Source organism: Ovis aries, chromosome 21, assembly GCF_016772045.2.
Source record: "Ovis aries strain OAR_USU_Benz2616 breed Rambouillet chromosome 21, ARS-UI_Ramb_v3.0, whole genome shotgun sequence".
In the NCBI taxonomy this organism is placed as follows: domain Eukaryota; kingdom Metazoa; phylum Chordata; class Mammalia; order Artiodactyla; family Bovidae; genus Ovis; species Ovis aries.
In genome coordinates this window covers 45,706,680-45,721,982 of record NC_056074.1, presented here as the reverse complement: position 1 = coordinate 45,721,982, position 15,303 = coordinate 45,706,680, and positions in this window count along the sequence as shown.

Genomic DNA, 15,303 nt, shown 5'->3' with positions numbered 1-15,303 from the left:
GCAACCGGCCTGGAGCATCAGGGCGGGGCCTAAAGTCCTGTTTTGTTTTCTCTGAAGTTAGATGATTCAGCAAGGGCCTTTGAGACTGTTGTTTTCTTTTCTAGGCCCAAAGACTCCTTCAAGAAACACAAACTGGAATCAAGATTGCTGGGAGAAATATCAGTAACCTCAGATAGGCAGATGACACCACCCTTATGGCAGAGAGGGAAGAGGAACTAAAAAAAGCCTCTTGATGAAAGTGAAAGAGGAGAGTGAAAAAGTTGGCTTAAAGCTCAACATTCAGAAAATGAAGATCATGGCATCTGGTCTCATCACTTCATGGGAAATAGATGGGAAACAGTGGAAACAGTATCAGACTTTATTTTTTGGGGCTACAAAATCACTGCGATGGTAATTGCAGCCATGAAATTAAAAGATGCTTACTCTTTGGAAGGAAAGTTATGACCAACCTAGACAGCATATTCAAAAGCAGAGACATTACTTTGCCAACTAAGGTCCATCTAGTCAAGGCTATGGTTTTTCCAGGGGTCATGTATGGATGTGAGAGTTGGACTGTGAAGAAAGCTGAGTGCCGAAGAATTGATGCTTTTGAGCTGTGGTGTTGGAGAAGACTCTTGAGAGTCCCTAGGACTGCAAGGAGATCCAACCAGTCCATTCTGAAGGAGATCAGTTCTGGGTGTTCTTTGGAACTCCAGTACTGTGGCCACCTCATGCGAAGAGCTGACTCATTGGAAAAGACTGATGCTGGGAGGGATTGGGGGCAGGAGGAGAAGGGGACGACAGAGGATGAGATGGCTGGATGGCATCACCGACTCGATGGCCGTGAGTCTGAGTGAACTCCAGGAGTTGGTGATGGACAGGGAGGCCTGGCGTGCTGCAATTCATGGGGTCACAAAGAGTCGGACATGACTGAGCGACTGAACTGAACTGAGGGTGGGCTCTAATCCAAGGTGACTGGGGTCTTTATAGGAAGAGGAGGTTGGGACACCCAGACGGATGACCCTGAGAGGACACGCGGAGGAGACGGCCTTCTGCAGGCCCAGGAGGGGGGGCCTCAGGGGGGCCAGCCCCACCCACACCTAGGTCTGGGATTCCAGCCTCCAGGCCTGGAGCCGGTGAACTGGGCTACCTAAGCTGCCCGGCTGTGGGCCTTCGTGACGGTGCCCTGAGCTGACGTGCGCAGGCAGCAAAGCTGAAGAGGCGCCACGGGCCTGCCCTGCAGGGTCTGCAGGGAGCTGAGAGGGGTGGGCGAGCGGGAGAGGAGTGCAGGTGACCCGGGCGGAGGCCATCCTTCCCAGGGCGGGCCCGACCAGTTCCCAGACCGAGCCCGTTCTCAGACCCAGGCATCAGCAGGCAGGGAAGCGGGGGCCCCGTGGGAGGACCACCACACAACCGAGAGCACCCAGGCGCGTGTCCGTCGGTCCCTCCCCTCCAGGGACCGACAGCTGCCGGGTCAGGCTGAGTCCCCAAGGGCCTGAGGGGCCCGGGGTCTGCAGGGCCGCTGCACCCGCTCTGCGTCCCCACTCACGCCGAGACACTCGCACCGCTGGAGGAGCGGCGCAGGAGGCAGGAGGCAGCTGTCCCACCCAGATCTGTCTCCACAGGCCGCCTGTGTCCACCGGCCCCTCCTGCTGAATAATCACCACGGACGCACTTGGCAGGGGCGGGCCTGCACATGGCCTCTTGACCTTCCGTAGCAGGTGAGAGCTGGTGGAGTCCCCAGACTGCTGCCCCTGCCCCAAAGCCAGAGGGCCGTCATCCACCTCTGGCCAAGACGGAGGAAATTGTTAAGTGGGAGTGTTAGTCCCTCAGTCTTGCAACCCTGTGGACCGTAGCCCACCAGGCTCTTCCGTCCATTGAACTCTCCAGGCAAGAATACTGGAGTGGGTTGCCATTCCCTTCTCCAGGGGATCTTCCTGACCCAGGGATCAAACCCAGGTCTCCCACATTGTAGGCAGATTCTTTACCAGCTGAGGCACAAGGGAAGCCCAAGAATACTGGAGCGGGTAGCCTATCCCTTCTCCAGCGGATCTTCCTAACCGAGGAATCAAACCGGGCTCTCCTGCATTGTAGGTGGATTATTTACCAACTGAGCTAGCAGGGAAGCCCATAGATGTATAAGACAGTGCTTCCCAAGGGCTGGGGAACAGACGAGGTGACCCCCCAAACCCCAGTTTATGGCCTCGAGAGTGTCCCGGGCACAGCAGAGACAGGGCGGGACCCTGAGTGGGGAAGATGGAGCTGGGGGTCCAGGGAGACCAAGACAGCTTGGTTTTCAGGACAGAAGGAAGTGCTGTATGGACAGAGAGCCCTAGAGCGTTGCAGAGGGGCCTCGAATGTGCAGCAGAGAACTGACCAGCACAGGCTGGAAGGCAGTGGCCCAAGGCTGGGGAAGAATGCGCCAGGGGATGCGGGCAAGAGGCCCTGCTGTCCATTCAGAGCAAAAATGGCCAGCCTGCCAACCAGCCTGGGAGCCTCATGAGTCACGAGGCGCCAGCAGACCCACAGGCCTGCATCCACGGTTGGGAGCAGTTAGCCCCAGAGAGCCCGGTGATCTGGACCTGCGTAGCACGTTGTAAAGCAGGACCTGAAAGGGACAATCCTTCCCGGAGTACCAGAACTACATTCCGGAATAAAACACCCACGCAGAGACACCCGGCATCCAGCACGGCGAAACTCACATCATCCACGTGGATGAGCAGCTGGGCAGAGTGCAAGGCAGCAGGGAGAGACGAGACCCACAGAGAAGGGGAGCACGGCTCAGCCAGAGCGCGCCAGCTGCTGGAATCGGCAGGCGGGGCCAGCGAGACAGTGACCAGTTATCGTGACTGCATCACACAGACAGCTAGAGGCACGGAAACCACGCAAACCGGGCCAGTGGACTCCAGACGTCAACAGGACCAGGGCAGAGGTGGAGACGCGCTGGCCGTGGTCCCCGACGATGGACCAGGAGAAAGCGTTCTGAACGCAAGAGAGGAAAAAGAATGTGAGCAAATGGCCAGCTCATCGGGGGGCCGCCTCAGGGGGCCTCACAGACGAGTAATCAGAGTTCTCGTGGGAGGGATGGGAAAGGGGCAATATCTGAAAAAGCAATGGATCTCTGTGTTCAGCGCCAGCACATAGAGAGCTACACTCCTTCCATAAGAAAAAGCCAAACCAGCTGAAAAATCATTAACTTCTCTCAGATCCAGCAAAGACCTGAGGTTACGAAGCAAAACATCTCCCTTGAAGTTAGGAGAAACCGCAGATCTGATGAGTCACAGCAGAGACCTGCCTTCTGGGGACAGAGGCCATGAGCCAGGAACAGCCAGAGGCACACACGTGGCCCCGCTGACCAGCTGCCGGGGGCTGAGTGTGGACGACAGTGTGAGCCAGGCTCCTGGAGGACACAGTCTGGACTTCCTGGGACTCTTCCAGGTTCTCATGGGGAAGAGCTCCGAAAGGCCCATTCTTGGCTCTGACTGCAGGGTGGGGAGGTGAAACGTAATCACTGAGAAACACACACAGAGTCTCCTCCAGGCAAGCCGGCTCTCCACCTAGGAGGGGCATTTCCCCAAAGCCACACAGAACACTCTTCATGGGGTTAAAGCTACAACGGACCCAGACAATGTACTAAAAAACAGACATCACTTTGCCCACCAAGGTTCTTATAGTCAAAGCTATGGTTTTTCCAGTAGTCACGTACAGATAAGAGTTGGACCATCAAGAAGGCTGAGCACCAAAGAATTGATGCTTTCAAATTGTGATGCTGGAGAAGAACTCTTGAGAGTCCCTTGGACAGTAAGGAGATCAAACCAGTCAATCCTGAAGGAAATCACAAACGATATAAGAGATGATAAAATGGCGGAACAGGATTGCAAGAAAGAGCGTGTCCACCTAGAATTCCATGTCCAGAAAATATCTTTCCAAAATGAAATGAAAACAATTTAGACATACAAAAGCTATGAAAATTAATTCCCAGCAGAACTTCACTACAAAAAATGTTAAAGGAAATTCTTCAGACAGAAGGAAAGTGACACCAAAAATCAAAGAGCACAGAGTGGAAACTGCATAAGTAAATATGTACTTTATTCCATTACCTAAATACCCTTTAAATATAGCTGTAGTTGTGATAGATGCACCTTAAAAAATGTAAGATGTTAAGGACACGGGAGACTGAGTGTGGGATATACAGGATCTGTGTTCTGATTTTAAAATTTTCTTAAAATTGTAACTATTCTGAAATAAACTTTTTTTTTTACAATGTGACTTACATGAAATTGATAACTATACAGTGTGGGGTTTATAGCACGTAAAAGTGAACTGTATGATAACATAATGTAAAGATGAGGGGGAAAAGGAAATATACTACTGTAAGGCTCTTACACTATATGAGGTGCGGTATAATATCACTTGAAGACACATTGCCGTAAGGTAGATATTTGTATGAGACCTCCTGAGAAATGAAAGGGAAGACTGTTCAGTCATGTCCAACTCTTCGCGACTGTACAGTTCATGGGATTCTCCCGACCAGAATACTGGAATAGCCAGCCGTTCCCTTCTCCAAGGGATCTTTCCAACCCAGGGATCCAACCCAGGTCTTCTGTGTTGCAAGCAAATTCTTTACCTGCTGAGCTACCAGGAAACATCCTGAAGCAACCACAAAAATAAAACAAATGACTACAGATAATAAGCCAACAAAGGAAACAGATAAATCATGAAAAAAACTCAAAGATGGAACAAATAGAAAACAAACTGTAAGATCCAACCTTATCAAATTTAAATCCAACCTATCAACAATCACAGTAAATATAAATAGTCTGCAGCTGCTGCTGCTGCTGCTAAGGTGCTTCAGTCCTGTCCGACTGTGCGACCCCATAGATGGCAGCCCCCCAGGCTCCCCCGTCCCTGGGATCCTCCAGGCAAGAACACTGGAGTGGGCTGCCATTTCCTTCTCCAATGCATGAAAGTGAAAAGTGAAAGTGAAGTCCCTCAGTCGTGTCCGACCCTTAGCGACTGCATGGACTGCAGCCCACCAGGCCCCTCCATCCTTGGGATCCTCCAAGCAAGAGCACTGGAGTGGGGTGCCATAAATGGTCTAAACACCCGCATTAACAGGGAGTGATTGTTGGATTGAATGAAAAAGCAAGACACAACTATACGCTGCCTGTCCCCAAAATGCACTTTCTTACCCAAATAGACGCAAAGTAGATTAAAAGTTAAAGGATGAAAATATACAAGCCAAGCTCCCACTAATCAAAAGAAAGCTGGAACGGCAACATTAATGTTAGAAAAGTAGTGAGAGTGAAGACTGTTGTCAGTGATAAAGAAGGTCGTTTCATAAAAGAGAAGGGTCGACTCTTCAAGTGGGTGTAACAGTCCTAAACGCGTATGCACCTAATAACACAGCGACAAACAAATGAAGCAAAACTGATCAAATTAGGAGAAAGAAATTCACGTCATGGCAGGAGAGTCAGCATCCAGCTTTCAACAATGGACGGAGGTACACGGAAAATTGATAAGAATATAAGGGATTTGAACACAGTATGTGACTCACTTGACGTAACTGAGATTAATAGACCCACACCTCACACAGGCTACAAAAATTAAGTCGTATGAATTAGAGACCCAACGTGGAGCCTAAAGCTACGAAACGTCTAGAAGAAACCGAAGGAGAGGGTCTTTGTGACCCTGTGTTAGACACAAAACAACTTCAGGAAAGAAAGATGGATGGATAAATCAGATTCCACGGAAATCTTGAACGTCTGGACTTTGAAAGGCAGCATTAAGAGCGTTAAAATGCAAGCCACAGACCAACAGACGCTATGCGTCAGTCGTGCTCCTTTGCATCGGTGTTTGCCTGCGCCGGGTCTCTGCTGCCGTGCGGCCTTCTCCGGCCGCGGTGAGTGGGGGCTGCTCCTTGCCGAGGTCCCAGGCTTCTCCCTGCAGCAGCTTCCCCTGTGGCCGAGTCAGGCTCCAGGCCGACGGGCTTCAGTACTTGCAGCCCGCAGGCCCTGCAGTTGTGACGCACGGGTTTACTTTCTCCGCAGTGCATGAGATCTTCTTGGGCCAGGGATCGAACCTGCGTCCCCTGTGCTGGCAGGAAAAATCCCGTCCACTGCACCGCCAGGGAAGTCCCGCAAATCATATTCTGACAAAGGAACTGTATCCGGAATATACCAAGAACTTTCAAGTGTCAGTAATAGAAAAACAAAGACCCTGTAAAGCTGGACAAAGAATTAAGGAAAAAAAAAAAAAAAAAAAACCTTGCCCCAAAAGACAGTAAGTAAGCCCCTGAAAACATGCTCAAAATTATGAGTCATTAGAAAAGTGCACATTTAAATCATAATGGGATATCACTACACAGCTATAAGAAAGGCTGAAATTAAAAAAAAATGATTATACCAAGTTTTGGTGAGAATATGAGAAACTAGATTCTCACACCCTACTGATAGGAATGGAAAATGGTACAACCACTTTGGAAAACAGTTAGGCAGTTTCTCAAAAAGCTAAGCAGACACCAACCATATGACACAGGCGTTCCAAGCCTACGTATTTACCCAAGAGAAATAAAAGTAACCACACAGAGATGTTTACGTGGATGTTGACAGCACTGTTTGTAGCCGAACTGAAACAACCCAAATGCCTTCAACAAGCAAATGTCAAAATAAAACATTCATTCATATCACTCATCAGTTAAAAAGGCATGACCTATGGATTCACTGAACAATACTGATGAATCTCAAAATAAGTGTGCAGAGAAAAAGAACTGTAGTTCAAGAATGCACACTGCAAGATTCCACGGGCACAAACTCGAGGAACGGAAGCTCATCTTCAGCGACAGGAAGCAGGCCAGCGGCCAAGAGGGCCAGAGCGAAGGCAGCCGTTGCGTACCGCTGGTGGGGATGCGCGTCCGGGCAGACACCACCCGGAACAGTGCGGAGCGCGCGAAAGCGGCCCAGCCGTGCCCAACAGGCTACTGGAGTGGGCAGCCTACCCCTTCTCCAGCAAATCTTCCCGAGCCATCGGGGAACAGTATAGAGGTCCCCCCCAAAAACTAAGAATAGAATCACCATGAAGTGAAGTGAAGTGAAGTGAAGTCGCTCAGTCGTGTCCGACTCTTCGCAACCCCGTGGACTGTAGCCCATCAAGCTCCCCCATCCATGGGATTCTCCAGGCAAGGATACTGGAGTGGGTTGCCATTTCCTTCTCCAGGGGACCTTCCCGACCCAGGGATCAAACCCAGATCTCCGGCATTGCAGGCAGACGCTTTAACCTCTGAGCCATCAGGGAAGCCTGGGTATACTGTATATTAAAAAAAAAAAAAAAACGAACCTCAAAAACACTAAGTCAAAAAGATACGTGCACCCCAACGTTCAGAGCAGCGTACGTTACCATAGTCAAGATAAGGAAACAGCCTAACTGTCCATCGACAGAGGACGGGAACATCACACATCCATACACAGCCACAGGCCTCCTCCACCCTCAGCTGCTAAAGAATCCGCCTGATCGCAAAGAGCCGGACACGACTGAGCGACTTTCACTTTGGGCTTCCCCTGTGGCTGGCTCAGCTGGTAAAGAGTCTGCTCACAATGCAGGAGCCCTGGGTTTATTTCCTGGGTTGGGACGATCCCCTGGAGAAAGGAAAGGCCACCCACTCCAGTATTCTGGCCTGGAGAAGAATTCCATGGACTGTATAGTCCATGGGGTCGCAAAGAGCTGGACACGACTGAGTGACGTTCACTTCTTCATAGACATCTATAGAGTACTACTTGGCCATTAAAAATGAGATTTTCCATTCGCAGCAACATGAGTGGGCTTGCAGGGTGTCACACTACGTGAAATAAGACGCACAGAGAAAGACAGACGCTGTACGACAGCATTTATGTGCGGGATTCACAAAACACACCTAGCCATGCCCTTCTCCAGGGGATCTTCCTGACCCAGGGATCGAGCTCGGCTCTCCTGCGTTGCAGGCAGATTCTTTACTGTCTGAGCCACCAGGGAGGCCCTGAAATACAACACACCGGCGAATATAACAACAGAAGGAAACTCAAAGATGTAGACAGCAAACCAGCGGTTGTCAGTGGGGAGAAGGAAGGGAGGAGGGCGAGACAGAGGCAGGGGACGAAGAGGGACTCTAAAGCGAGCCGCAGTGCAGGGAGTCCAGATGATATTTTACTATAAACGTAACCTTTAAAAGCTGTGAATCACCGCCCGGTACATCTGTAACTCATACAATGCTGCACATCCACTATTCTTCCATTTTAAAAAATCGGAAAAAAAGAAAGCGGATCAGTGGTTACCCAAGGTCAGGGAGAGGGGCGAGAGAAAAGGCTACAAAATGTAGAGAAACTTTCGGGCTGATGAGAACACGCACTCTTTCGATTGTGGAGACGGTTTCCCAGTTATGCACGTAGGTCAGAACTTACCAGGCTGTGCCCTTTAACTATGTACAGGCTACTCGAAGTCAGTCATATTGCAATAAAGCCATAAGAGGTATAATTTCTCAGGGGAAGTGCCTGAGACTAAGGACACCTTCAAAGACTTAACGCCCGGGGAGCGATCCCCGCCTCGTCTTTGCTCAGCTCACCCTCCGTCCTCTCGGGCCTGTGGACCCTCACACTTAACCAAGTATGTCGGGGCAGCCCCAAATGCAGACGTGGGTGGAGCGGGGGTGCTCACAAGAGCACTTTACCAGTGTCGGGAGCACAGCGCGTAGCTGCCGACGGATTCTTCTCAGCAGGTCTCAGAAGCAGCCTGCATTCGCACAAGTGGGCAACAGCGTGTGTTCAGGGTCTCGCCCCGGGAACACATCAGGACTCCGGCTCTCTGTCCAAAGGGAAAATGCCCTCTGGACATTTCACAGATAATCGTTCTCATTCCCTGCATGGATGGCACTGTGGTAACGGGGCATGATGGACGAGGAGGGGCAAGTACTGCGGATGCACAGGGAAGACAGGGGAACCCTACACAGAGGCACACGAAGACTGAGGCCCTAATACGCTCCTAATCTTTGCCATAACACTCAGCACATTCCCTGGTACCCAGGCTGTCTGCTGTGGAGAAAGACACCCAACACGCAGAGCCCTTGGCAAAAGCCGTAGGAGAGACACCGCACGGGCCCCCGGGTTCTGGAGCAAGGCGGGAGCCCCCCGCAGAGACCCAGCGCCTGCCCGCTGATCCCAAGGGAGCACGTGGTTACAAACGCCCGCCGCGAGCTGGCTTCTGTGTACACATGCATGCTGACTAGTGCGGCCATCTCTGACTCTCTGTGACCCTATGGGCTGTAGCCCGCCGGGCTCCTCTGTCCATGGAATTCTCCAGGCCAGGATACTGGAGTGAGGTGCCATACCCTCCTCCAGGGGATCTTCCTGACTCAGGGACTGAACCCGGGTCTCCCGCGGCTCCGGCACTGCACGCGGATGCTTTACCACTGAGCCGTTAGGAAAGCCCACTGCCTTCTGTCAGAGCCACCAAGTCGTGAGGTCAGGTCGGCTGGGCAGTGGTCCCTCAGGAAACAGAGCTGTGTCTGTGACTGGGTCGAGCGGAAGGCCCAGGAAAGCCGCAGAAACAAGGACCCCGCCCCACGACATCCACCCGTGGTGCATTCAGGTTACGGCCCTTGCCTTCTAGGGAGGCCCCCCAGATCCGCGGGTGGAGGAGGGAAAGCCCGAGTGTGGGTCCTTGACCGCTCGGCGAGCTGCATTCACGGAAGACCAGGGGGCTGCTCCCGCACCGCCGCCCTCCCGGGGTCACTGACAGTCGTGGGCTAGACAGCAGATGCGGGGGGAGCCTTTCAGTGGTCATAGTTTCAGGGGCTGTGCTGGCCATTCATCTGAGTGGAGAGAAGCAGGTTTGGGAACACATATCCAGCAGCTTTAGGCTGTGGGTGTACAGGTCCTGGTTCCTGGAGGGGAGGTGCGTCCAGCAGGGGGCACTAAAGGACGAGCTGCCCCCGGTCCGGGGGCTGCACAAGGGTACCGTTACCCACGGGGGTGGGAGGGGGTGTCTGGGGCTCGGGGCACCCCCGCGGGCATCCTCGGAGACCCACAGACACTTCACTGAAGAGGCACAACACCCACAGCCAGCACGATAAGTTGTGGTCCCTGGGGCTCACCGTGGGAGTGGGAGACAGAGGAGCAAGGGTGGGGAGGAGGGTGGGGTGCTCTGAGGGGAACCTGAAACCTGGCCCGCCTCCGCTGGCCTGGCTGACCCCAGGCTCTCACGAAGTGCCCATACATCACACCAACACCCCAGTCTGCCTGTACTCCCAGGGATGGGCCTTGGCACCTACGGAGCCCAGGTGGTATCAGAGGCTCCCGGGAAAAGGCGGTGACCCCAGGAGGGGCCAGGCCAGGGGGCATCCAAGAAGCAGCAGAAGTCCCAGACCCCCAGGCTCCCCCAGGCTCCCCCCGAGGACGAACCCCTGGCAGTGCCAGAGCCTGCAGGTTGAGAACGTGTCCCAGACACGGCCTGACCCCAGCCCTACAGCGTGCTGGGCTGGGTGCCCGCCCCTTCAGCCCCTGGCTGTCCCATCTGTGCAAAGGGCTAAGGATGGGCGGGTGCCCCTCAAAAGGGCGAGGTGAGCCCCCCTGGGAAGGGGCTTGTGAGGCTCCTCAGAAGCAGAAGTGAGAGGAGACTCCCCACTTATGCCTGGGACGCAGAGGGCACCCCTCCCTCCACAAGGACAAAACAGGAGGCACCAAGCAACCTGAAATTCACAGCATTCCTGGGGACCCCGGAGAGCTGGGGTCACAGGCTCCCTGCAAGCGCACCCGCCGACCTGGGGCAGAGGACCCTGGAGAAGCATGGGCTGACCGTCTCCAGGAATTCATGAGAGCGAGCGAGGGCTCGGGAGAGGGTACAAGAGCCCTGAGGATGCGGACGTAGGGAAATGCTCAGCCACGTGCAGGACCCCATGGGCCTTGGGGACGCTCACAGAGACGGGCAGGAGCCCCCCGAGCGCACCCCCTGTGCGTGGGCCTGGGGCGGTGGACCAGCAGATACCACACCAAAGGCAGGGAAGCCCCCAGGCTACTTACCCCGCCATCTCCCCTCTGGGGCACAAGCCTGGGATGATGGGGCAAGGGCAGACACACTGTCACACTCGGGGCCCCGGTGAAGACCCACTGCAGCTGGGGAAAGAGCCATGGGGACCCCACAGCCCCGGCAGAGAGATAAGACACGTGCCCTGGGACTGGAGACTTGAGAAGGCTTTATCCACGGGATACAGGGGAAATCAAAAACCAGAACAGCCCCAGGCCCACCACCAGGCTGACGAGTGGCAGGTGACGGAGGAACATCACAGGCAAAGTTCTGGGGGTGCAGAAAGACACACCAGCGAGCCCCAGCAGAAAGGTAATCCTTCCGGCTGGAGCTGGAGCTGGAGCTGACGCCTGCCCGGAAGAGCCACTTGCACCCTGAACACAGGTGACGCAGAAAGAATGTGATGCGGGCGGTGGTGTTTCGGAGGGTGACCTTGGCAACACAACACCCAGACCCAGCTCCGTTCCCAACCAGACCGACGGCAATCTATCCAGTCCATGGAATTCTCCGGATCAGAATACTGGAGTGGGCAGCCTTTCCCGTCTCCAGGGGATCTTCCCAACCCAGGGATGGAACCCAGGTCTCCTGCACTGCAGGCGGAGTCTTTACCAGCTAAGCCACCAGGGAAGCCTGAGAATACTGCAGTGGGTGGCCTGTCCCTTCTCTAGCGGATCTCCCTGACCCAGAAATTGGACTGGGGTCTCCTGCGTTGCAGGCGGATTCTTTACCAGCTGAGCTACCAGGAAAACCCTATCAAAAAGAAGGATATCCTCATTTCCAGGCATAAAACTATTTACCCTGGGACACTTTCCTAGTTGTTCAGTGGCTAAGAGTCCTCTCTCCCAAAGTAGGGGGCCCAGATTCAACCCCTGGTCAGGGAACTAGATGCCACAGCTGAGAGTTTTCATGCCACAGTGAAAGAGACTGCATGTTGCAAGACCCAGCACAGTCAAATAAATAAATATTGTTTAAAAATTATTTTTAAAAAACCTATTTACCCCAGTCTCCACTGTCCGCTATAGGATGTCTAGGTTTCAACAAGAACTATAAAGCTGTAAAAAAAAAAAGTCAAGAAAAGACATCACCCTGTCAAGAGAAAGCCGTGAGAACAGCCAGACTCAGCATGAAATAGACTCTCAGGACATTTTAAGTAAATGTGATCGATATGTTAAAGATTCTAATGGGAAGGAGGGCCACATGCAAGACCAGAGAGATTTCAGCCAAAAGGTGGGAACTCGAAGGGAAAATCAAACGGAAATGCTAGAAGGGAAAACACCATAACAGAAAGGATGGGTTAGTCAGTAAAGCTGACACAGTCTCGGAAAGAACCGGGGAACCTGGAGATGCAGCCTCAGAGAACACTCAAACTGAAACACGAGAAGAAAAACAGTGAAAGAGGGAGAAAAACAGAACAAAGCGTCCGAGAGCTGTGGGCCAGGTGGAAGGACAGCACAGACGCGGTGGATCCCAGAGGGAGGGGAGGGGAGGGCCAGCGCACGGGGACCGCGGACGGCAGGACGGATGGCGCTCCCAGACTCACTGACAAAGCAAATCTCACCTGGAGAAGGGAATGGCGGCCCACTCCAGAGCTGGCCCAGAGACACCCACGGACAGAGGCTGCAGGCCGCAGGATCGCAAAGCGTCGGGCACAGCTGAGGGGCTAGCAATTTCACTTTCAACAGACCACACATCTAAGAAGCTCGGAGAACACCAAGCAAGACAAATGTCATAAAAAAGAACCCGCAGTATATCAGATTCAGACACTGAAAACCCGCAACAAGAGAGGAAACCTTGAAAGTAGCCAGGAAAACGAGGTACCTCCTGTTCAGAGGGAAAGGGCAATGTTAGCAGCGTACTTCTTATCAGAAACCAGGTAAACTGGGGAGAAAAGGGACAAAAGTCTCTTGACCCAGGATTCTACACTCATTGCAAATATATTTCAAAAAAAAAAAGAGAGAGAAGTAAAGCCTTTATGCTCAAAATCCTCCAAGCTAGACTTCAGCAGTAGGTGAACTGAGAACTTCCAGATGTACAAACTGGACTTAGAAAAGGCATGGGAAACAGAGATCAAATCGCCAACATCCTTTAGATCACAGAAAAAGCAAGGGTCATCGAACAACAGACTGGTTCAAAATTGGGAAAGGAGTATTTCCAGGCTGTATATTGTCACCCTGCTTATTTAACTTATATGCAGTCAGTTCAGTTCAGTTCAGTTCAGTCGCTCAGTCGTGTCCGATTCTTTGCGACCCATGAACCGCAGCACGCCAGGCCTCCCTGTCCATCACCATCTCCTAGAGTTCACTCAGACTCAAGTCCATCGAGTCCGTGATGCCATCCAGCCATCTCATCCTCTGTCGTCCCCTTCTCCTCCTGCCCCCAATCCCTCCCAGCATCAGAGTCTTTTCCAATGAGTCAACTCTTCGCATGAATGGCCAAAGTACTGGAGTTTCAGCTTTAGCATCATTCCTTCCAAAGAAATCCCCAGGCTGATCTCCTTCAGAATGGACTGGTTGGATCTCCTTGCAGTCCAAGGGACTCTCAAGAGTCTTCTCCAACACCACAGTTCAAAAGCATCAATTCTTCAGTGCTCAGCCTTCTTCACAATCCAACTCTCACATCCATACATGACCGCAGGAAAAACCATAGCCTTGACTAGATGGGCCTTTGTTGGCAAAGTAATGTCTCTGATTTTTAATATGCTGTCTAGGTTGGTCATAACTTTTCTTCCAAGGAGCAAGCGTCTTTTAATTTCATGGCTGCAGTCACCATCTGCAGTGATTTTGGAGCCCCCCAAAATAAAGTCTGACACTGTTTCCACTGATTCCCCATCTATTTCCCATATGCAGAGTACACCACGTGAAATGTCGGGCTGGATGAATCATGAACCGGAATCAAGATTGCCGGGAGAAATATCAATAAACTCAGATATGCAGATGACACCACCCTTGTGGCAGAAAGTGAAGAACTAAAGAGCCTCTTGATGAAGGTGAAAGAGGAGAGCGAAAAAGCTGGCTTAAAATTCAATATTCAAAAAAACTAAGATCACGGCATCCAGTCCCATCACTTCATGACAAATAGATGGGGAAAAGATAGAAACAGTGACAGACTTTATTTTCTTGGGCTCCAAAATCTCCAGACAGTGACTGCAGCTACGAAACTAGAAGACACTTGCTTCTTGGTAGGAAAGCTATGAGAAACCTAGGCAGCATATCGAAAAGTAGCGATATCAATTTGCCGACAAAGGTCCATATAGTCAAAGCGACAGTTTTTCCAGTGGTCACGTATGGATGTGAGGGTTGGACCATAAAGAAGGCGGAGTGCAGAAGAATTGATGCTTTTGAACTGTGGTGTTAGAGAAGACTCTTGAGAGTCACTTGAACAGCAAGGAGATCAACTCCGTCAATCCTAAAGGAAATCAGTCCTGAATATTCATTGGAAGATTGATGCTGAAGCTGAAACTCCAATACCTTGGCTACCTGATGTGAAGAGCCAACTCACTGGAAAAGACCCTGATGCTGGGAAAGATTGAGGGCAGGAGGAGAAGGGGGCAACAGAGGATGAGATGGTTGGATGGCATCACTGACTCAGACATGAGTTTGAGGAAACTTCAGGAGATAGTGAAGGACAGGAAAGCTTGGCATGCCGCAGCCCACGGGGTTGCAAAGAGTCGGACGCGACTCACCAACTAAACAACAACAAAATCTTTATAAGAAAGCAAAAGCCATTGCTACAAAATCTTTGTTATAAGAAATATTAAAGGAAGTTCTTTGGGCAGAAGGAGCATGATGCCATATGGGAATTCGGATCTGCACGAAGAAAGAAAGGGCCCTGGAAATGGAACAAACAACAGCAAAAATGAGATTTATTTCTTCCTCAGCGTAAAGAAAAAAACCAGCAGTAACGTAATATACGTCTGTAGCATAATGCAACTATAATTCAGGGCAACCATAGCACAAATAAGGAACTGAGAATACGCCATTGTAAATTCCTTGCGTGACTTGCCGAGCACCGTGACAGCGTTCCGTAGATTGAGTAAAGACGTGTACCGGGCTTTCCTCGTGGCGCAGTGGATAAGAATCCGCCTGCCGATGCAGGGTCCGATGGATGGCCCAGGAAGATTTCACACGCAGCGGAGCAGCTAAGCTCGAGCACCACAGCTACTAAGCCTGAGTTCTGGAGCCTGTGCTCGCGGCAGGAGAGGCCTGCCCACTGCAACAAGAGCACTCCCCGCTCGCTGCAGCCAGAAAAAGCCCGCACGCGGCACGAAGACCCAGC